At 39.4% G+C, this 24,736-nt stretch overlaps 1 protein-coding gene across 2 annotated transcripts in view; it reads right to left on the reverse strand.

Moving 5' to 3' along the window:
• CDKAL1 (CDKAL1 threonylcarbamoyladenosine tRNA methylthiotransferase) overlaps positions 1-24,736 on the reverse strand; it is a 528,219-nt gene that overhangs the window by 223,022 nt on the left and 280,461 nt on the right. The window lies entirely within an intron of this gene.

The raw sequence follows: 24,736 nt of genomic DNA on the forward strand, positions 1-24,736 counted from the left end.
TCTCACCTTTGAGCACAGTCTCAAATAAAGTGACATAACGGTAATGTAAAATATCCCAGGAAAAAATGCCTGCATATACTCGGGTACAAGTTTTTCAGCACAAATTTTGTGATGAAAAAGCCTCACGTGACTTATACACGAGTATTTAAGAATAATAAAATGAGTGGTCACCCCCAACGTCCTCTTCTCCTTGCAGAACCACCCAGCAGCGTGGACAGATGCATGTCATGTGATCAGGAGGCGTGAAGGGCGGGGAGCGAGTCAGGTGAGGCCCCGCCGATCACGCCGCAGGATTGGCTGAGCGTCCACTTACCTGGGTGAGTTTTAGCCCTTTTTATGTATCAGAATGTATCATTGGTGGAATATTTAATGTGTGGCATAGGATGCCTCCTATCACAAGGCTGGGCCACAGGTGTTGTGAATCCTCTAGTTGTTTGATGTAACATATAAACCCCTTAGGAATATGTAGTCACTATGCACGGAGGCCGGAAGAAGCACGAGCTGCGCGAAACGGCCGTTGCCTTTTTGTAGCATCATTCCCCACCCCCTCCCTTGCCTGTCCTATTTTTTGTGAGTTGATGTCACAGCCCGGAAGCTCCGCCCACTTCAGGAAAAGCAGAGTTTTATAGATAGCCTCATATCTATTAGCCATATATCTCAGGATAGGAAGAAGCTAGAAGCCTAATACAGGTACTGTTGGAGTTTTTGTCAAAGGCTCTCTCCAGCGTGCTAAAACTCATTTCTTGTTACTAACTTTACGAGTACCTCCATATTTATTTTTACATGAACATACCCTTACTCAGTAAAAGTTCCATTCAGGTTTGTGGACAGTATCTAAAATAGCCAAGTAGGGAATGTAAGCTTTGTATAAGAAATTATTTGTACCCAGTTCCCTAATACACTAAGCTAACAAGAGAAGTAGAACTATGTTACAAGACAAAAATATTAATTTTAAGTAAAAAAAATAAAATGTATTGTTGGTGCTGTAAAGAATTGCAATTATATTATAGAAGAAAGTCCATATGAACCAAGCGACACAATAAAAATTCTCTGATCCATTATACAGTGAAAGTCATTTATTTCTTTTCATAATCAGTTTCATTTCTTCTCCAGTTCAATGACATAAAATTGCATACTTAATTACCCAAATTTTAATGACCTATTAATTTCTGTACCAAACCAGTCTGTAACTGTCAAGGCAATATCTCAGACAATCAAAGCAGGTACATCAGTATGCCATTGTTCTGTGGCCATCTCATTTGTCAGGGGTATAGCACAGAGAAGAAAAAAAAAAAAAAAAAGTTTCATCCATGATAAAGGGGACCACAGTTTCCAAAATGTCTAACATTATGACAAGTGGAGCCATACTCAGGCGTACTAATCAGATGCTGTGTACAGCTCTATAGGTAGATCTGTTACTTACCGTATATACTCAAGTATAAGCCAAGGTACCTAATTTTACCGGCAAAAACTGGGAAAAAATGTTGAGTATAAGCCTATGGTGGAAAAAACATTGCTCACAGCCTTCCCAGTATATAGCCAACTAGCCCCCCAGTAGTATATAGCCAGCCCCCCATAGTATATATCCATCTAGCTCCCTGTAGTATATAGCCAGCCAGCCCCCTATAGTATATAGCCAGCCACCCCCTGTAGTATATAGCAAGCCACCCCCTGTAGTATATAGCCAGCCACCCCCTGTAGTACATAGCCAGCCACCCCCTGTAGTACATAGCCAGCCACCCCCTGTAGTATATAGCCAGCCGGCCCCCTGTAGTATATAGCCAGCTAGTCCCCTGTAGTATATAGCCAGCCAGTACCCTTTAGTATGAAGCCAGCCATTACCCTTTAATATGAAGCCAGCCAGTATCTTTTAGTATGAAGCCAGCCAGTACCCTTTAGTATGAAGCCAGCTGGTCTCATGTAGTATATAGCCAGTCAGCCCCCTATAGTATATAGCTAGCCAGTTCTGGGTATGTTTATAGCCTGCCTGCCAGCCAGGTGTAGTATATAACCTGCCAGCCAGCTCAGGGTAGCATATAGTCTTCCAGCCAACCCAGTGTAGCTTATAGCCTGCCAGTCAGCCCCATGTAGCATGTAGTCTTCCAGCCAGCCCAATGCAGCATATAGTCTTCCAGCCAACCAGTCCCATGTAGTATATAGACTGCCAGCCTTAGTATGCCCAGCACATAAAAAAAATAAACTGAGTACTTAACATTCTGACGCCCCTGGACAGCTCTTCTTTCTTTTTCTTGTGTACCAGCGCCAGGTCTGCAACAGGTCCAAGTGATGTCAATTTGTGTGCAAACCGGGCCATGCGCAGGAAGCTGTCTTTGACTAAGAACCCACACCGGTGCACATGAAGAAAGAAGATAAGCTGCCCGGGGAGTTGCAATGATGAGTACTCAGTTTATTTATTTTTGTAAATACCTGAGTATAAGCTGATTGGAGAGTTAAACTTATACTCGAGTATATATGGAACACTTGCCACTGCTTCACCTATAACCGTATATACACTCACTGGCCACTTTATTAGGTACACATGTCCAACTGCTCGTTAACACTTAATTTCTAATCAGCCAATCACATGGCGGCAACTCAGTGCATTTAGGCATGTAGACATGGTCAAGACAATCTCCTGCAGTTCAAACCGAGCATCAGTATGGGGAAGAAAGGTGATTTGAGTGCCTTTAACCGTGGCATGGTTGTTGGTGCCAGAAGTGCTGGTCTGAGTATTTCAGAAACTGCTGATCTACTGGGATTTTCACGTATAACCATCTCTAGGGTTTACAGAGAATGGTCCGAAAAAGAAAAACCATCCAGTGAGCGGCAGTTCTGTGGGCGGAAATGCCTTGTTGATGCCAGAGGTCAGAGGAGAATGGGCAGATTGGTTCGAGCTGATAGAAAGGCAACAGTGACTCAAATCGCCACCCGTTACAACCAAGGTAGGCAGAAGAGCATCTCTGAACGCACAGTACGTCTAACTTTGAGGCAGATGGGCTACAGCAGCAGAAGACCACACCGGGTGCCACTCCTTTCAGCTAAGAACAGGAAGCTGAGGCTACAATTTGCACAAGCTCATCGAAATTGGACAGTAGAAGATTGGAAAAACGGTGCCTGGTCTGATGAGTCTCGATTTCTGCTGCGACATTCGGATGGTAGGGTCAGAATTTGGCGTCAACAACATGAAAGCATGGATCCATCCTGCCTTGTATCAACGGTTCAGGCTGGTGGTGGTGTCATTGTGTGGGGAATATTTTCTTGGCACTCTTTGGGCCCCTTGGTACCAATTGAGCATCGTTGCAACACCACAGCCTACCTGAGTATTGTTGCTGACCATGTCCATCCCTTTATGATCCCAATGTACCCAACATGTGATGGCTACTTTCAGCAGGATAATGCGCCATGTCATAAAGCTGGAATCATCTCAGACTGGTTTCTTGAACATGACAATGAGTTCACTGTACTCAAATGGCCTCCACAGTCACCAGATCTCAATCCAATAGAGCATCTTTGGTGGAACGGGAGATTCGCATCATGGATGTGCAGCCGACAAATCTGCGGCAACTGTGTGATGCCATCATGTCAATATGGACCAAAATCTCTGAGGAATGCTTCCAGCACCTTGTTGAATCTATGCCACGAAGAATTGAGGCAGTTCTGAAGGCAAAAGGGGGTCCAACCCGTTACTAGCATGGTGTACCTAATAAAGTGGCCGGTGAGTATACATTATACACCAGCTTGCTGAGCTCTTCGTTTGGTCTTTCATATATTTGCGGTAGTAATCTCAGGGCAGGAGGACATTTCTTTTTTCATACTTCTTAAATGTCATTTACACTTTTGAAGTGTGTACTTTAGCTGGGAGTGCAGCCACAGCAGTGGAAGTCCTATCTATATTACTACAAATGCAAATTTATCACAGTCCACATACATTGCCTAATAGCCAATGTTAGTTGAGCAGTATTCCATTATAAAACAAATAAAAGGATTTCACAATCGTACCCTTCATACAGAGATATATACAATGGAGATCGAAAAGGTCAAGGTCATTGTGTAGTCCTATGTGTATATATCCTAACATGATATCCAAACATGAGTAAAATAGCATTTTTTTAAGATTATTCCATAAAAACACAGAATAAAAATGTAAATAAGAATTATAAAATAACACTTATCAAAATTAGAGAACAGCATACCATTTACACAAGGCATTAATGTTTATGTTTTGAGATGCATTAAAACAACTGAGGAGTCTTGCCAGATTCCGTTGCTGTTAACATTGCGTTTACAGAACAAATGTGTTAACACAATGTTAGCACAAGCGTAATGTAAACACAATGTTAACAGCTATGTAATCAGGCAAATCTCCTAGTCTCAGCTGTTGTGATGCGTTTGAGAACTCTTTTCGCATGATTTAACTCCTTAAGGACGCAGCCATTTTACAGCTTAAGGCTCAGTCCCATTTTTTGGATTCTGACATGCGCCTCTTTATATGGTTATAACTTTTGAACACTGTTACTTATCAAAGCAATTCTGAGATTGTTTTTTTTCCCCACATGTTGTACTTCATTTTAGTGGTAAATTTTGGCTGATAAGTTTTGCGTTTATTTACAAAAAAAAGAAAATATGATGAATTTTTGAAAAATTTGCCACTTTTGAAATTCAAAATCATTGTGTTTTCAGGCAGATAGATTTACCATTTAAATAAGCTGCTGAGTAACATTTCCCATATGTCTACTTTACATTTTCACCATTTTTGAAATGTCTGGATAATTTATTTTGATGTCGCGGGGTTTACAAATCGAATAGCGCTTTTCCGGATTTTCAGAATTGACTATTTTGGGGATGAATCACGTTTTGAATGAAATTTTACATATTTAGCATCAAAACCCCATATATAACCAACCCATTTTCAAATCTGCACCCCTCAAACTATCAGAAACAGCTTTTACGAAGATTGTTAACCCGTTGAGATCTTCATAGTAATTACATCAAAATGGAGGCGAAATTTAGAATGGTCAAATTGTGCCGGTTATACGTTCATTTAGCCCTAAAATTTACACATTTCCAAAAGATAAAAAGAGAAAACCCACCATACAATTTGTTCTCCCAAGTGCAGAGACCCCCCACATGTGGCCGTGACTTGTTTTATGGGTGCACAGCGAGGCGCAGAAGGGAAGGAGCGCGTTGCAGCTGCCAGGATTTTACTTTCCTCATTGGCCCCTTTTGTAGGCTATAAAATTTTCGCCTTTTCGTTATTTGGGCCATGTGATGGCATCTTTTTTCCGGGACGAAATGCTTTTTCCAGTGTTACCATTTTGGGGTTGGTATCACCTATTGTTGAAAATTTAGGAACTTCTTTTTGAGAGCAGGAGTAGAAAAGCATCAATTCTCTACTGGATTTTTGTCCTTTTTTTTTCTTGTTCACCGTATATCCTAATAATCCTGTTATCTTTATTCTATGGGTCGATACGATTACGGGGATACCAGACTTGAATATTTTTCTTACGTTTTACTAAATTTGTCAAATAAAACCCTAATGTGGGGAAAAATCTATCATTTTTGCATCGCCGTCTTCCAAGTGGAATAACATTGTTATGTTTTTGGCTACGGAGCTGGTTGATGGCTTGTTTTTTGTGGGACATGTTGCATTTACTGTTGCACTTACTTTGCACCAGTATCATTCTAGAGTACATATGTTTTTTTGATCACTTTTTTATAGCATTTTTTGTGGGACTGAATAGGTAAAAATCATAATTTTTGGAGGGTTTATAACAGTTTTCTTTTACAGCGTCCATCGTACGGGTTCAATAATTATTTATTTTTATTATTTATTTTTATTCTACGGGTTGTTACGGACCCGGTAATACTATATATGTGGGGTTTGAGTTATGATTTAGACTTTTTTTTTTAGTTATATGTCTCTTTATATGTTTTGCGGCTTTTGGACATTTTTAGTCATTTATTACTTTATTTTTTTATTGAATCATTTTTTTTTTTACTTTTTCACTTTTTTTTACCATGGGACATGAACAAGCAATCACATGATTGCTTGTTCATGATAATACCCTGCAATCCTTATGTATTGCAGGGCATTAGCAGTGTCAGCCTATGCACATGCATAGGCTGGCACTGAGCCAGTAAGTCGCCATCTTACCGGCAGTTCCTGCAGGAAACACTGGGGTCCAGATCGGACCCCAGTGATGCCATAGCAATGATCGGTGCCCCCCGAAAACGATTCGGGGGGGGGGGCGATCGTGGGGGAAAGACCCCCCAGATGCATGTTAGATGCCGCGGTCGCGCTGACAGCGGCATTTAACGGGTTAAGCACCCGCGATCGGAGACCACTCCGATCGTGGGCGTTACACTGGCGTGCGGGCTATATGTTACAGCCGGCACCCCGTGTTTTCCGATGCCGGTTCGGCTCAAATCTTGAGCTGAACCGGCATCGGCTCAGCGTCCGATATATCGGACGCTGAGCACTAAGTCACTAAGCTCAGCATCCGATATATCGGACGCTGAGCGTTAACAGGTTGAGTGGAAAACATTGTATTGGTATGAGTAGAGGGTGCATTCATCACAGCCAGGACTTTTTTTTTTGGTTCGTTGACTGTATAACCCCTTTAAGCCCTCTTGTCTAGGTTGTCGAGGTGAAGGCCAAATTTGGACATTCCAAGTTTGTGATTTTTAAAATATTGCATTACTACAACATCACTAACACATTCCCCCATGAAAGCTGGTCACTCTTGAAAGACAAATGCAAAAGAGAATAGGATATTGCAGAGACTCTCCAGGGGTAATTGTTTCAACACTGCAGCTGTAATTGCTCACTAGTAACCAAACTTCTCATTAGCAGAAAGAATCAAAAGGCTAGACTCACCTTAGCTGAGGAGCATGTTGTGTGCAAGTAAACGTGGTCCACAGTTTACTTTAGTAATGAAAGCAAGTTTAATTTATTTGACTCTGATGGGTAACATTATGTACTAGTTAAAAGGGAACCTGTCATTAGGGCCCGATGAGCTGACATCAGTGTGGAAGGGATTTAAACAGTTAACACCTGTGATCAGTACAAGCACCCGAACATTAACGAGTCCACTCATCACAAGTGACGAGTTAATAAACATCCCAAACTATTAACTCATAAAACAGATTAAAGGGGAAATTATTAGAATTATTTTATATATGGGGATTCTAAAAATTATCAGGGGAGAGCCAATGTGGTTAGACATACAAAAACTGATCCTATTTTCAGACATTCAGACAAGTCATTCCACAAAAAATTCTTGAAACAAAAAAAAAAAAAGAATTGCTCTTGTAAATCGTGCATAAAAAAGCCTGGTGGTGTGAAAATTGATGAAGGCCCGGAAAAGATTGATGAAATATCTATACCTGTCTAGCCTTATACACAAACACAATAGCTTTACCTAACACAGCATACCTTTTGTTGTAGTGAATGGCTACTCTGAATGGGAATCAGCAGGATGACACACTGTTCTATTCTAGGCAGCTCTGTACGTCTACATCTCAAGCATCTTATCACATCGAGCAAGAGTACTTCAGCACAAAGATGGTCTATTATTGAGGGTCTTCTTTATCATGGCGATTTTCTATATACTTAGGACATTAACAGGAACAGTAAAAAAGGTAATAGCTAATAGTTTCCATATAGGTAAACCTAAGGTTCTTTAGGGACAAAGATATCCTCTACTCAAATATGATTCACATAACTTATAAGCTGTACTGTTCATGGCAAAACTGTTTCATAAAGGAAACAAGTATGGTAATATTAGTAGTAAATGTTTACACTAAACTCGAACCATTGTTCGCCTTCAGCTAACAAAAAACATATTATTAAATATTGACATAAGATGAGCAGGCAAAAAGCATATGGTTGTACTGTTCATGAACGTTGCATGGTTCCAAGTGGGGTCACTGAGCTCCAGAAAATAAAAACTATGGATAGACCGAACACAGCATTTACATTTGATTACTACATGGTTAAACACTGGGGCAGATCTATGTACCAAAATGGGGTACTAACTTTACACCTGAGTTTTAGACATTTCTGCACCCTTTAAACAATGAGAATTGTCTTACAGGAGACTGCATGATGTATATTAAAAGGGGAATCTTTTGTCTGAAAACAAGCCAACTAAGATGGTGTAAACTTGGGCTAGACAGTGTAAAGCAGTGGTTCTACACCTTTGTAATGCTGTGACCCCGCAATACAGTTACTCATGTTGCAGTGACCCCAAACCATGCGATTTGCAGTAAAAACACAATAAAATCATGGCTCCAAAGGCTTTAGGCGACCCCTGTGTTTTGGTCGTTCGACCCCTGCTGGGGTCACGACCCACAGGTTGAGAACCACTGGTGTAAAGATACAGCAAACTTATCATTCTGAATTAGCTAATGTGAAAAACTGCATTTTAAGGTTTTATTTACAAGGCCATGTGCTTGTCTGGACCTGATTCCGGGCGGACACACCCCTTCCCTCTCCATTGAAAGCGGGGAGGTCAGTCACAATGCAGTGAGATCCTTGTGATCACTGCACCATGACCGGATGCCATAGTCTTCTTTGTGGCCGTGATCTTGCTGCAATTTGTGCAGCAAAATCTCAGGCACAATCATGGCCGGATCCTCAGGTTTCTTCCCACACTCCAAAACATTAGATTGTGAGCCCCATGGGGACAGGGACCGATTTGGCAAGCTCTGTGCAGTGCTGCGTAATCTGTGTGCACTATATAAAGGAATTATTATGGCCGTGTTAATGGGGCCATCATTTGTTAAATAAACAAGAGACATGCCTCTCCCTAGAAGGAAACAAGTCGATTTAAGTCTATTAGAAACAAAGAAATATGACATCTAGTAAATTAAAATGTTGTGAAGTTCATAACGGATAACAGTAGTAAAAGATCTTATCTGTATCTAATCTGTATCTTCCATATGTACAGAAGGCTCATTCAAACCATCCTTAACCCCTTAAGGACCAGGCCCTTTTTCGTTTTTGCGTTTTTATTTTTCACTCCCCACCTTCAAAAATCTATAACTTTTTTATTTTTCCGTGTACAGAGCTATGTGATGGCTTATTTTCTGCATAACAAATTGCACTTCGTAGTGATGGTATTAAATATTCCATGCCGTGTACTGGGAAGCGGGAAAAAAATTCTAAATGCAGTGAAAATGATGAAAAAACACATTTGCGCCATTTCTTGTGGGCTTTGTTTTTACAGCTTACACTGTGCGCCCCAAATGACAGGTCTATTTCATTCATTAGGTCAATACGATCACGGGGATACCAAATTTGTATAGGTTTTATAATGTTTTCATACATTTACAAAAATTAAAACCTCCTGTACAGAAAAAAAATTCTTCATTTTGCCGTGTTCTTGCGCTAATAACTTTTTCATACTTCGGTGTATGGAGCTGTGAGTGGTGTCATTTTTTGCGACTTCTGATGACGTTTTCAATGCTTCTATTTTTAGGACTGTGCGACCTTTTGATCACTTTTTATAGAATTTTTTCTATTTTTCAAAATGGCAAAAAAATGCCATTTGCGACTTCGGGCGCTATTTTCCGCTACGGGGTTAAACGCAGTGAAAAACGGTTATTATATTTTGATAGATCGGGCATTTCCGGGCGCGGCGATACCTAATGTGTTTATGATTTTTACGGTTTATTTATATTTATATCAGTTCTAGGGAAAGGGGTGTGATTTGAATTTTTATGTTTTTTTAATATAATTTTTTTTTTTTTACTTTTTTTTATTTATTTTTTTCACTATTTTTCAGACTCCCTAGGGTACTTTAACCCTAGGTTGTCTGATTGATCCTACCATATACTGCCATACTACAGTATGGCAGTATATGGGGATTTTGCATACCATCTATTACAATGTGCAGATCGCACATTGTAATAGATGGCCTAAAACATGATAGCCTCGGATCATTGTGTGATCCGAGGCTGTCATGGCAACGGATCGCCGCTCCCCGGTGACGTCACGGGGAGTGACGATCGGAGCCAAGATGGCGGCGCCCACGCGCCGCCGGCTCTTTAATGCCGCCGGCAGCTTTGCCGGCGGCGATCAAAGGGTTAACACCCGCGATCGGTGCAAGCACCGATCGCGGGTGTTAGCGACGGGCATTTGCTTCATTATGAAGCAAATGCCCGGTGAGTATGAAGAGGGCTCAGCCCGTGAGCCCTCTTCATACTCCCCCATGCGCAGTAAGACGTAAGGGTACGTCTTATTGCGCTATGGGGTTAAAAATGTAGGAAATACAATCAATTATCTTGCCAAGCTAATGACTATACTGTTGAAGATTATATGAAGAGATTATAAAATGATATTCACTGTGACTGTTGTATTTAAAAGGAAAAAAAAAAAACAATCTACAAGAACAAATAAAGTTTACCCATAACCATTAGAGCATTTTATTCTTTACAGAAAAGCAGAGAGATATTTGCCCTGTCACCTTAGGGGGAATTGTGGAGTCACACTTCAGTGAAGAAAGATTTGACCCGGCTAGGACTGGTGCATCAAGGCCACAGAGATCTTTCATGGGCTCTATTATATTCTAGGTTTGTAGTAGCAAACAGTGGAAGAAGGGTGAAGAATAAGTATACAACAAATCACTTTTGTCACTGTACATGAGAAGGTCATCAAGCCCTCGAACCAAAGCTTTCGCAGTCCTCTAAACCCTGACTTGATGAAACTATAAATATTACAGACTACAGAGGTTATACTGCTGTTATTTATTGATAGAAAAGCTACACAGAGATTCAGACAACTTTTCAAACACTTTCAGAAGTGTAGAAATGTAGAAGAAATAACACTGAAAATTCTAATCAGCTCATCAAAAACTAATTTCCAAATGCCATCCTGTATGACCATTACATACAGTATAAGATATGGAATGTACTCAGCTCAGGTATTCAGTCTTATCACAATGTCTTTTACTTTTCTTTTACCAAAATCACTCAAAAATAGTCTTTTGGTTTACAGCACATGTAAGTCCTTGTGAATAATTACACAGGAGACGTCAACACCTATAATTCATAATTATCTACATACCGTATTTTTCACACTATAAGGCGTACCATCAATAAATGCCTGATAAAATGTCTAGGTTCATATATAAGGTGCACCTGATTATAAAGATGAATGACCAGCAGGTAGCAGACCTGTGCACAGTTCAAGGCAGCTGTTGTCTGTAAGTATGGTTGATATATAAGGTGCACTGGACTATAAGGCGCACCTTTGATTTCTGAGAAAATCAAAGAATTTTTTGTGCGCCTTATAGTCTGAAAAATGCGGTATATAAAACTTGATAAATTGGTGAATAGATACAGTTAATAATAGATATAGATAATAATAGAACTAGATTCCCTCCATCTTTAGAATAAGTATGTCAGACTGATACTATTTTATATACATAGAACTGTTTGCGCTTATATTTTAGCGTCTTCTGTAGATCTAAAACACTAAATGAAGACAAAACACCATTAAAAAATAGTGGTCCAAAGAATGGCACAGAGTTGCTTACCTGGGAAGAAAAGCGTACATTGCTGATGCGTTTATACAGTTGGTTTTACCAAAACTTTACTCTTTCATGAGTTATTTACAAGTTTATGACCACTTATCAAATGTGTTTAAAGTGCTGCTCATTTTGTTGGATTATCAATGCAACCCTCTCCCCCCAATCATGACACACCAATAGCAACACTGCAGAAGTAATGGAAAGTGGATTGGTCGTGGGCCAGTTGAATGGCCACCAATGTCTCCCAAACTGATCCCCTTAGACTTTTATCTTTGGGGTCATATGTTTCATCTTTTTGTGTTTGTGTGGGGGGCATATGTGTAGGGGTAGATATATTTGATATAAGGGGAGCAGAGTGTGGTGAGAGGGGTATATATGTGGGAGCACAGTGTGGTCAGCTGAGCTGAGTATACACTCACCGGCCACTTTATTAGGTACACCATGCTAGTAACGGGTTGGACCCCCTTTTGCCTTCAGAACTGCCTCAATTCTTCGTGGCATAGATTCAACAAGGTGCTGGAAGCATTCCTCAGAGATTTTGGTCCATATTGACATGATGGCATCACACAGTTGCCGCAGATTTGTCACCTGCACATCCATGATGCGAATCTCCCGTTCCACCACATCCCAAAGATGCTCTATTGGATTGAGATCTGGTGACTGTGGAGGCCATTTGAGTACAGTGAACTCATTGTCATGTTCAAGAAACCAGTCTGAGATTATTCCAGCTTTATGACATGGCGCATTATCCTGCTGAAAGTAGCCATCAGATGTTGGGTACATTGTGGTCATAAAGGGATGGACATGGTCAGCAACAATACTCAGGTAGGCTGTGGCTTTGCAACGATGCTGAATTGGTACCAAGGGGCCCAAAGAGTGCCAAGAAAATATTCCCCACACCATGACACCACCACCAACAGCCTGAACCGTTAATACAAGGCAGGATGGATCCATGCTTTCATGTTGTTGACGCCAAATTCTGACCCTACCATCCGAATGTCGCAGCAGAAATCGAGACTCATCAGAACAGGCAACGTTTTTCCAATCTTCTACTGTCCAATTTCGATGAGCTTGTGCAAATTGTAGCTTCAGTTTTCTGTTCTTAGCTGAAAGGAGTGGCAACCGGTGTGGTCTTCTGCTGCTGTAGCCCATCTGCCTCAGAAGTTCGATGTACTGTGCGTTCAGAGATGCTCTTCTGCCTACCTTGGTTGCGATTTGAGTCACTGTTGCCTTTCTATCAGCTCGAACCAGTCTGCCCATTCTCCTCTGACCTCTGGCATCAACAAGGCATTTCCGCCCACAGAACTGCCGCTCACTGGATGTTTTTTCTTTTTCGGACCATTCTCTGTAAACCCTAGAGATGGTTGTGCGTGAAATTCCCAGTAGATCAGCAGTTTCTGAAATACTCAGACCAGCCCTTCTGGCACCAACAACCATGCTATGTTCAAAGGCACTCAAATCACCTTTCTTCCCCATACTGATGCTCGGTTTGAACTGCAGGAGATTGTCTTGACCATGTCTACATGCCTAAATCCACTGAGTTGCCGCCATGTGATTGGCTGATTGGAAATTAAGTATTAACGAGCAGTTGGACATGTGTACCTAATAAAGTGGCCGGTGAGTGTGTATATTTAGGAGCAGTGTGAAGTAGGGGACACTAAACCGCAATTTACAGAAATTTAAGTGATTTTACGGGTGCAGTGTGGAGATGTACTGATAAAGATATGCCATTTGTGAGTTGCTAGATTCCACTGTCTCCAATGAGTAGACTACTGACTGACTTAGTTTCTGAGACAACTCTCAGTATGTAAAGTGTCAAAGAGCCATGTCTGTTTTTTCATTCAATAACAGTAGGCTAGTAGTATTTGGTGCTGCTATAATAGTTTTTATTTTAATCAATGTATATACATATGTTTTTCTGTTTGAAGCAGACAACAGAATGTGGTTCTGGTGCTGAAAATTCAGTGTTTGTCATCTGAATTTTATAAATGAGACTGTGCCACTGTTACAATATTTTAGTATCTACTTTAGATTTTTTGCCCAGAAATCATTAAGATAATAGATGCTTATTTATAAAATGTCATTATATTCTGCAGCACTTTACAGATCATGGTATACACATACAAACAAACCAAACAAAAAATGTCATTACAGAGTAATAAAATGTTCACATGCTGAAACAACAGAAATGAGGGTCCTGCTCAGCAAGGGTTCCAGTCTATGAGAAACATGTGGTAACATTGGAGGCGACTTATAAAGAATGGCTGTTCCATTGTACAAGTCACTATATACAGATTATATATTTGAAGATTATAGGTAAAGAAGATATAGCATTTTCTCTAAAATTATTTCCATAAAGCAGCCATAACTTCATCCATAGCCTAGTAAAGCAGTTAAGCCTCCAAGCTTCTATATTACCGACACAAATGCATGCGTATTGTCAGAAGCTTATGATAGATTACAAAAGCAATCTCATAAGAAAAGGTTAGGGAGGAATAGTGACAGGCTTTTACATATTATTGATTTCTTGGAACACATCATACGTTTTTTTATTGTTATTTTTCTTTTTAAATATAAACATTTTCAAGTACATCTGAATGGACACTTCTTTATTCCAGGGCAGTGTGGATTTCTGCAGGTTGTCTGGGCTCCAGGCCCTTAGCTGTGACCTTCCTGCACTTATCAATAACTCTCTAACCTCTATCCTATTCCCTTTCCTACTGAGAATTCTTCTGGCAGCTTAAAGAACAGGCCAGGCTGCTGAAATACATCTCCCTCTGCAACGCTAAAATCTCAAAGACCATCTGCCAAGAGAAGACCTGACATAAATGTTTGTCAAAAATGGCCTGCAGTCTGGGGACAATCAATCCATGGCTGCCATGCAAGCTCCCCAGCTTGGCCTTTACAATTCATTGCAAGATGAACATCAGCCTTTCTACCGCTCAGGAGATAGACAGGGGAGCTTTGTGACCTGAATTAAATTTCATTTGATCTTATTGTGTAGTCTAATGTCACCCTCACCTGCACCCATTTTCTTCATTAGCTTGACAGCACAGTTCGATATGTCAGGCCATTTACTGAAATTACTGACCGGTATTATAGTCTCCATAAAAAGTTACAACAGTTTTATTCTGCATGTGTAGATCTAGTGTCACATGAAATACTCAAGTGACACTAAATGACGGGGAAACTATTCTACTGACAATAGTTAATATGGAAAGCACCAGCAAACTAAGGGTTACATCAATAAGTTTTTTTTTTTAACATGCTCAATTCAAGGATGTTCATATTTCTCAATTAATTTGGAATCAGTACTCACTGTGTCAGCCCTTTTGTTCTCCAAAGAAAAATAACTACTTCTGTGAGGGAGAATTGGAAGCAACCTGGATGGCATATTAGCCAATGAGTAGGTATGGCGCCTCAATTGTAATGAGTGATAAGTTTAAGGGGCCACCAGAAATCTAGGAGGGAATGACCCAGTATTCCAGCACACTACCAGCAAAGTAAGAAGGTGAAGAGGAGAGGACTCCAATTCAGACCACAAGGGGGCCAGCTGACTCCCATGAATAGTATTCAACTAGGCAATCCGTGCACCCTAGTTAGGATCAGGGGGTGGGAAGACATCTAAACAAATACAGCAATTTATGGAGCGTATCCATCTTAGCTGAATTTAAAGGGAACCTGTCACCCGGAAACCCATTTTTAGCACTCCCCCAGTAGCCACAGAGCATAGTACATACACTGCCAAAATTTTAGAATATTTTAAATAAATACATAGTAACTTTCAATGCCATGTGCTCTATGACTAGGCACTTCGAGTGGCAAAGGGAGAGGCTATTGAGAAGCAGTTTCCCCCCACCCTTGGGAAACCGCGCCTCTGTGTCCTTTTCAAACATGCAAAAACGCCCCTTCAAGTGCCTTGTCACAGTGCACATGGCATTGAAAAGGTACTATATAACTTATCTTTTTTTCTGTAAAACCTATTTTGGTGGCTACTGGGGGCGTGGAAAAGCCTTCTTCCCCCCCAGAGCTGCAGCAGCTTCATCCCTGGATTAGTGAAAACGGAATGCAGCTGCTGCCCGGACAGGGAAACAGTCAGAAAGTAGATTCCCCATGGTAGATTTTCTTTAAGGATGCAATATGTCTTACCTTTATTTCTTCAATACATGTATTAACAATATAAGACACGATTCAGTCATACTGCATCCTAAAGGTGCCGGGATTATTGTGTATATATTGTGTGTCTATTGCTAAACTTTATCCACGGGCACAAGAAAACAGTGAACTGGGTGCCGACCTATCAATACTGAACCTTCTTATATTTGTTATTCATAGTCTTCTTCCTTTTCAAATTAACTTTTAAAAATATGCTAATGAGCCTGTAGGCCATTGGGGCGATACCCAGAATGCTGCAGATTCACAGGCTGTTACATAGGTTCATCCTTCCCCTCTACTACCGTTCAACACTTTCGTCTGTCTGATGTAATCTCACTGCAGCACAGGAAGTTCCAGTACACAGTGGGAGGGGGAAGTGCTCCTTGCACACTGTAACAACCTGTACATCCAGAGCACTGAGGGAAACGCTATAGTAGCCCTTAGGGCTCATCAGCATAATATTGAAAGGTTATTTTATAAGGAAGGATGCCATGGATAATAAATATAAGACAATTACCCCAGTCACAGTGCTTGGATTGGTAAGTGCCCACGATTTATGATGCTTGATGGCAAGTGTCCTTGAAATTTTTCAACCTATGGCAGGGGTGTCCCATGCTAGTAGATCTGACTTAAGTTACTTATTCATAGATGGATGAAAGAAGGTGAAATTTTGGTTCCCAAATAAGTGATGTATTTATCGCAAGCCTTAAATTTAAAATTAAATTCTTTTAGCTCCCTGGTGTAGGGAAGAAGATTGCAAAATAGAGCTTTAGACCTAAGATTAATATGCAGTCCTGACTCTGATAAAAACTTTTTGAGTAATACCATGAGGTTAGGCAAGGACTTGAGTGGCCTGCTGATGACTAAAAGCAAATCATCTGCAAAGAGATTGGTCTTAAACTGCTAACCTCCACATCAACCCCAAAAATATTAGGATCTGACCTAATCTGGCCACTGGCTTCATAGCTAGGGCAAATAGGGTTGGCGACAGGGGGCCCAGAGCAAGGTGAATAGTACTAGTGGAGATGGTGGGGAGTTTCAGTGTAGTCGAAGTAGTTGAGTATAACTGTTTAATAACAGATAAGAAAGGGGCTCTGACACCAAAACTCTCAAGGGCAGAAAGAAAGATAAGAAGAAACATGGAAGTTTTTGAAACATTAGTTCACTGGTTTAGATTTAACCCCTTCCCGACATAGTACTACGTCACGGGCGGCAAGGACTAGCTGCATCTTGATGTAATACTACATCCCGCTTCTGGCACCGACTACTGAACGGCGCCAGAAGTTGCAGTTGTTGGCTGTATATTATAGCCGACACCCACCACTAACACCTGCGATCGGAGGGTCTTCTGCGCTAGATCAGGGCAAAAGACCCTCCGATCGCAGGTGTGAGCGGTGGGTGTCGGGTACAATATACAGCCGACATCCGCAGCTTCTGGCCCCAGCGCCGTTCGGTAGTCGGTGCTAGAAGCTTGGAGTTGTTGGATGAAATCAACTTGTGGTCTGTGGAAAATCTATGTTGAATAGGGAAATGGGCCTATAGTTGTTAGGAAAACTATGATCCTTTTGAGGAGTGGGTGTAACAGTAAGGCGGGCATTCAAAAATACATTAGATGGTTTATCGCCTTCTGTAATTTTGTGTAAGTAGGACTGCAATGGCTTCAATAGATGATGGGGAAATGTATTGCAATATAGGGATGTTCCCTAATTTGAGTTGAGCAATAGCTATTCTAAAGAAATGGGTGCATTCAGGGTATGAGGCGGATCTGCAGAAACCTAGGGGGGGGTAGTGGATTCAAGAAAGGGCTTGATGGGAGAAAGAATTGGAGGATTTAAAGTATCTGTGTAGTAGTCTGCAAAAATATTATGAATTGAAATTGGATTTGAGGTGTTTGAACCCGATACATAAACCATATGAAAGGTGTGTGTGTCATGCAATTTCAAGGCTACAAATCTCCAAGGTTTATTGGCTTATTTAAAGGAAATCTACCATTTGATTCCATACATTATAAACCAAACATACCTTGACAATGCTGTAGATACACTAACGCAGAAGCATAACTTATTTTATCCCTGAGCTGAGTGGTCTTGCTGGAAAAACAATTATAACATTTAGGATCTTGAGAAAGCCGGATTGCCTTCAGCCTGCATGCTACACGCAGCTTCCTGAGCTGTACAGACAGGACTAATCAACCTGAGCTGTATCACTCATACACAGCAGCTGGGGGATGGTGCAGCAATTAATTACTTCTGCCTATCAGGCAAATCACAATGATTACAACATTCTTTCGACCAGTGAATACTAAATGTGAGAGGAGAAGCGCCGAGCCCCAGCACAGTAGCAACAGAGCTTCATTATCATAATTTTATTTTATCTTCAATATCATAATTGTTTATTCAGCAAAACCACTCAGTTCAGGGATTAAACAAGTTATGATTCTGGATCAGTGTAGCTACAGCATTCTCAAGGTATGTTTGGTTCATAATGCATGAAATCAAATAATAGATTTCCTTTAAAATAAAAAGCTTGTGTCCACTGAATTGGTTGTCCGGTGTGTTCCCTGAAAAGTCAGGCTAGCTGTAATTTTGTAATATTGCCCAACCAGTGCTCTTTGATCTGCCATCCTACCTTAATTCGAACCTCTTGTGCACGCCTCCAGGACTTCTCCAGAGTCGCACCAATTCTCCGGAATGCCCTTCCCCGGCCACAGACTAATAACCACCCTCCAAAGTTTCAAACGTGCTCTTGAGAAAACCAAATTTTTAGGCAGGACTATCACGTTTACTAACTGCATGAAATGTCAAGTCTATCTTCATTAATACATCCTATGTTCTCCTCCTGTCAGGTATCCGGCAAACACCAGATATATACCAAGCTACAGGCTTCTCCACAGTCACTTTCACCTTAGACCTTGTAAATAAGATGGCAGCTGATGGCTGACACACATAATAATAATTCACACAAGTAGCAGAATTATTCAATTATTTTATACTGTTCCATACAAGCTCTTTACCTCTTGTGTCACCCCCTTCATCCTCATAGAATGTAAGCTCTTGCGAGCAAGGCCCTCACTCTTATTGTTCCATATGAATGTTTGTACTCTGTAATGTAATATTATATTTGTACATGTCCTATGATTTGTAAAGCGTTATGTAATTTGATGGCGCTATAGTAAAGATTATTATCATGCGTGTCAGCTATTTGTTTAGTGAGGGCTATAGTAGGCACTAGTAAAAGTTGATTTTAGAAGGAAGGAGAACATGGATTACAAATAAGATTCCTAAAGTCACAGTGCTGAGATCTATGAGCAAGTGTCCCTTTATATCATGTTTGATTTTGATGGTAGATTTCCTTTGATACAGAATATGCAGGGATTTCAGCAAGTAGCATTCAAATTAATAAGTCAAAAAATGCCCACAATAAATGAGCCTACTAAGTAAATTCCTACAAAACTGAAAAATCAAAGATGTTCTGCTCCAGGAAAGACAGCTTTATGGCAGGAAATCTACAGCAAAAAATAAATAAAATAAAAATTGTGCATCGGTGAAAAAAAATGGTCATATATTTCACCCTCCCTAATTGCCAAGGAGAAAACCCACAACATTTAAAATTACTTGCTGTACAATTAAAAAGTTATGCATAACAATTATACAGTGCAAATGCACTAAATGGCGTGGCTTTGAAAAGTGTAACAATGTCAGCAGAAAATATTTTCCACAACGGACAGATAATCCTCAGTTACCTGCCACATATCCAAAGAGGGACACTAAACCCTTCCAACTGTGATATACTGTACTTATGAAGTACATAATTTTATATACATAAAATTTAAGGTATATGGGGAGCATAATACTAGATGTTTCATCAAGAGCACATTGAGTTATTTTTCCGCAACACTGTGTACTTGCAGAGTCAATAAACATAAAGCTGTAATATTAGCTTAACAATAATACATGTATAAAATGATTAATGGTATGATTCATACAGTACCACATACATCTTTCCTGGCCATGAATCGACAAAATCTAATTAAGCTAATGACCCAAATCTCATTGCGTGTTTTATACTCAACCCTTCTTCTAGTGCCTGTCTACAGAACTTTTTTATTTTATAAAGAAAAAAAAAATCTTAAATCACTCAACGTGTTAACCAACAGAAAAAGACCACCCTATTTATCAATATGATAGATGATGTCATTAATCCTCAGTGAAAGCTTGATGCATCGAGCTTCCACCCTAACGAAATACAAGCATGTGCAAAGCTGTCATCTGCCAAAATGTCTTTAGCCTCAGCTCATTTGGCCTCACTGTGAGAGTGGGTCAGATCAGAATGATACTTTGCATTGCAGTTACTAAACCCAAAAGCAGACACTAATGAACTTTAGGGTTAACAAAGAATTAAAGGAAATCTAACACTAGCTGGTAGACATATGAAACTACAAATGCTTACCTACGCTCCTCTTGATGTTGATCCTGGTGATGTCCTCTTTGAGAAGGACAACGGGATCAACATCAAGAGTAGCATAGGTAAGCATTTGTAGTTTAGTATGTCTACCAGCTAGTCATCTCAAGAGTCATACAGGAATCGGTCATCACTGATTTTAACAAAAAAAAACAAAAAACAAATATTAGTGACCTGACATATAATTATTATTAAATATGATGGATTTCTAAAATTAGGTACCTCCTATATTGCACTTTAAAGTAAACAAACTCTATTGTAGGGAAATTAAGTGACAGTCCAGTTGAAACATAACTAAAGAACAGTTTAGGGTTTCAAATATATTCCGTGCCATTTAAACGGGTGCCATCCAGTTTACCATCAGTTCCCACATACTTGCATGTATGGAAGGAACTCTTCTGTGTCTGCAAGTCTATGGTAAAACGTGGTAAATGGAAAAGCTTCTTTGTACCATTAGTATTGTATACTGTGTATTATGTACTGGTACAAATGAATATACCATTTCAGCCATGTTCAACAAAGTTTAATGTTGGTGTCAGTAATTTCCACATACATCAGTGTGGCATTGGCTGGCTACGTGTCCCATTGTTTTGATCTTTGATCTTTAAACAGTTATTCCAATCCAAAAGATAGGTGATATTTAGAGTGAGGGAAATCATTTTTTGATCCATGATTGATGTTGATGATCATGATGAGTCTATATTTTAAGGGTAAGTAAATTTTAACATTGAGAGATATCATAACATAATACATAAAAAAATCCAAAAAATCCCATTGTATAAATTATAGAAATTTATTAGCATTTTCCATAGAGAAAATACAAATTTGATCCCTCTGGCTTTAGACAAGACTCTAATGATTTAGAGATGATTCATTTGTAAGATGCAGTCAAGTAACCCCACCTCCTGACAACTGTTCAGAGTCCGCCTCTGTCTGCTCCATGCATCTGGTGTCCCAGCCCTGCCTCCTAATTGTGAAGTCATCATTGAAAACCCCTAGCAAATCAAAGAAATATGCTGAAAAGACCTCCAGGTGATGTACATATACCAGAAGAAGGTACTGTTTGTGGGCTTGGGAGGGGTAAGTGTGGTGACAGGTTCCCAGAAGAGTGGCAACAGAGTGTAAGGGATTTAAACTTTGTATACAATGGCTGGCAATTAATGACTTTTCTTACCCTTTAGAGAATACATGCACAATGTGCCGAGAAAGGGGCAGGGAAATTGGTCAGAACAGCCACTTGGCAAAACATATCGTGGAGACGTATATACAGCAAGCATGGCAACTCAGCAGTTTTAAGTGTGGCACCGTACACGGGAAAAAGATAGAGTACGCCGTTGTTTCCCGTGGATAGGCATTGCTCACCCCTCCTCCTCTCCAGCGCGCCGCTGTGTGCATACTTTCGCATGCATGTAGCCTAAATCTGGTATCATCTATTTCACTTTGTATTTGTGAAAATGTATAGGAACGTTTCATACTTTAAAAAAATAATCATACCTAGGTTAGAATTAAACCATATTACTTTCTTAAGAAACTTTTCACATGCTCTAATATAAATCTGTGTTCAAGTGTTTGTTAAAGAAGTGATAAGTAGGCACTGGAAGCCCATAAGAGAACATAAGCACTTCAAAAGCACCTTTCAAAATAAATGTAGAAATAAAAGTGAAAACTATACTTTCGACAACTCTTAAATCCCATGTTATTGGACAAATTCGTGTACGGTTGGTTTACAGAATGGAATCTTTAGAGTCACAGAGCAGAAACCATTACAGTGTCTGGAAGGTCTTGTTTTTCCAAGAAGCATAGATGTATAATAGGCAAGCTAAGTGACTGCCTGTGGGTTAAGGATTGCACCCCTGGGATTACAGTTTGCAAGAGGATACACAAAAGAGTCTGTGGAACTCATGTCTTTAAAAACACTGATACACAAGAAATCTATTTTAAGACGCTTTTATCACTTAGCATTGTCCCAAGATATTAAACTATTTAAGACTTGAATGGTTTCAGCCACTCTGCCTCAATGGTCTTTTCTCTATAAGTCTCTGGTGAGGTCTTCCATCAAAGGTTACCAGTGATGTTCCGACACCGCACTAGGTGGAATCCTTCAGCAAAGGCACATGGCCTGAGCCATTAAGACATCATTGCTGCACACTGTATTAACACGTTTGTAGCCACTTAAAAGAACACTCCAGGCCAAATGGATACATTGTAAGATAAAGCCAAGAGTGCAAGACGCATGGATAAAAAAAAAGACTGCAAAAACTAAAGTCACTTTGTCATGCACCAACATATGTATATAACGGCATTGCCTGGACTCTGGAGATAAAGTAATTATAAAATACCAATCTACTAGCAAGCAAATGATAGAAGGATTTCATTACTGTTACTGTTTTTTCACTTATATTTTGGTTCCTGTAGATAACACACAATATTAAAATTGTTTGTTATGATAAACTAAACCATAATACATTATGTTCCTCCTAAAACCTAAAAGTCAGTCTGGATTTTTTTGGGGGAGGGGGTCAAGTTATGTTTTACATACAAAAAAAAAATAACACGTGGCCAAAAAGGCACTGCAGAACTTTGTATATGCCTTTTTATATCCCTTTGATATGCATTTGTCAGTTTATTCTGTAAATCATGTTTCATTTTAATTTCCTTTTACTGTTAAAAGAACAATGGTATTTGTGCTGGACAAATTTTGAATGAATAGTGGTTGTAGTAAAAATCGAATACCAACTATAATTAGAAAGAGGACGGGGTAGGTAAGAGCATGTTAAGCAGTTATTCCCATGCTGAAAACATTTAATGTGAACCAAGGCCAATATAATGTGAACTGAAGCCTCACAACTTAGCTGCTATACCCACACAAAAAAAACATGATGTAAGATCAGCCAAAACTAAGTTAGTGTGTGTGTTACCAGCAGATACATGATATCACTGGTGGGACACGTCCTCCACCATTTGTGAATTTTGTATTGCGATATGTTTATATTATAGTTGGTGGATGTATTTATTAACCCCTACGGGACTCAGCCTCTTTTGGCCTTTAGGACGCGGCCCCATTTTTCAAATCTGCCCTGTGTCTCTATATGTGGTTATAGCTTTGGAACGCTATGAGATATCCAGGGGATTTTGAGATTGTTTTCTCATGACACATTGTACTTCAAATTAGTTTTAAAATTTGGATGATATATTTTGTGTTTAGTTATGAAAGAAAAACTAAATTTGGCAAAAAAATAAATTCATAACTTACATTTCCCAAATGTCTGCTTTATGTTGGAATAGTTTTTTAAGATTCAACCTATTTTACTAGAAGGTTATGAGGCTCAGAATTTGGGAGCCATTTTTCAAATTTTTGTGAAAATCACCAAAACTAATATTTAGATGGGACTGCTCCACTTTTAATTGACACTGAGAGGCCTAAATAATAGCTAGAATTGTGAATGACCCCATAATGTAAACTACACCCCTCAACGTACAAAAAAACACTTTTAAGAAGTTTGTTAACCCTTTAGGTGTTTAATAGGGGTTAAAACAAAATGGAGGTGCAGTCTACAAATTTTAAGATTTTTTTACACTCATTTTGGGTGGAAAATTAAACATTTGTAATGGATTAAATGAAAAAAAGGCTCCACAAAGTTTGATACCCAAATTTCTCCCGAGTACAACGATACCCTATATGTGGTGGTAACCTGCTGTATGGGCACACGGCCTGGCATAGAAGGGAACGGTGGCGCCATGCAGATCAGATTTGCTATGTCACATTGTACAGGCTATCAATTTTTTTTTTTTTTTTTTTTGTGGACCTATAGGGGCTTATTTTTTTGCCACATGAGATGCACTTAATTTTGGGGCATCAATAGCTAATTGGTGAGATTTTATCAACTCTTTGTTGGTGGAGGAAATGAAAATCATAAATTTTTAGGAACTTTTTTTGGCAGTTTACCATACCATAAAAATAGTATATTTTTATTCTATGGGTCTCCACGATTACGAAAAGACCTCATTTATATAGTTTTTTAAAGAAAATTTTCACATTTTACTAAATAAAAAGAAATTAGGCAAAAATGTAAATTTTAGCATCACCGACTTTCATATGCATAACCTTTTTATTTTTCGTCTTACAAATCTGGTTAGGGGCGTATCTTTTGCGAGAAGGATTGTTCTTTTTAGTGCTCTTATTTTAGAGTGCGTAACTTTTTAAAATCACTTTTTAGAGAATTTTTTTAAGTGTATTAATTAAAAATCATCTTTTTCTGAGAGTTTTTTGAGTTTGTTTTTTACAGGGTTCACTTTGCGGGTCCAATAACGATTCTGTTTTATTATGCAGATTTTCACGGACGTAGCGATACCAAATATGTGGGGGTCTTGTTTATTTTATTCAATTTTACTGAATAAAAACTAATTTGGAGACAATTTTAATTATTTTAGCATCACCATCTTTTCATATGCATAACTTTTTTATTGTTCGGCTGACAAATCTGGTTAGGGGCTTATTTTTGCGAGAAGAGTTGTTCTTTTTAATGGTCTTATTTTAGAGTGCATAACATTTTTTATCACTTTTTAGAGCATTTTAATTAAAATGT

The sequence above is a fragment of the Engystomops pustulosus genome, chromosome 5, assembly GCF_040894005.1.
Source record: "Engystomops pustulosus chromosome 5, aEngPut4.maternal, whole genome shotgun sequence".
Classification (NCBI taxonomy): Eukaryota; Metazoa; Chordata; class Amphibia; order Anura; family Leptodactylidae; genus Engystomops; species Engystomops pustulosus.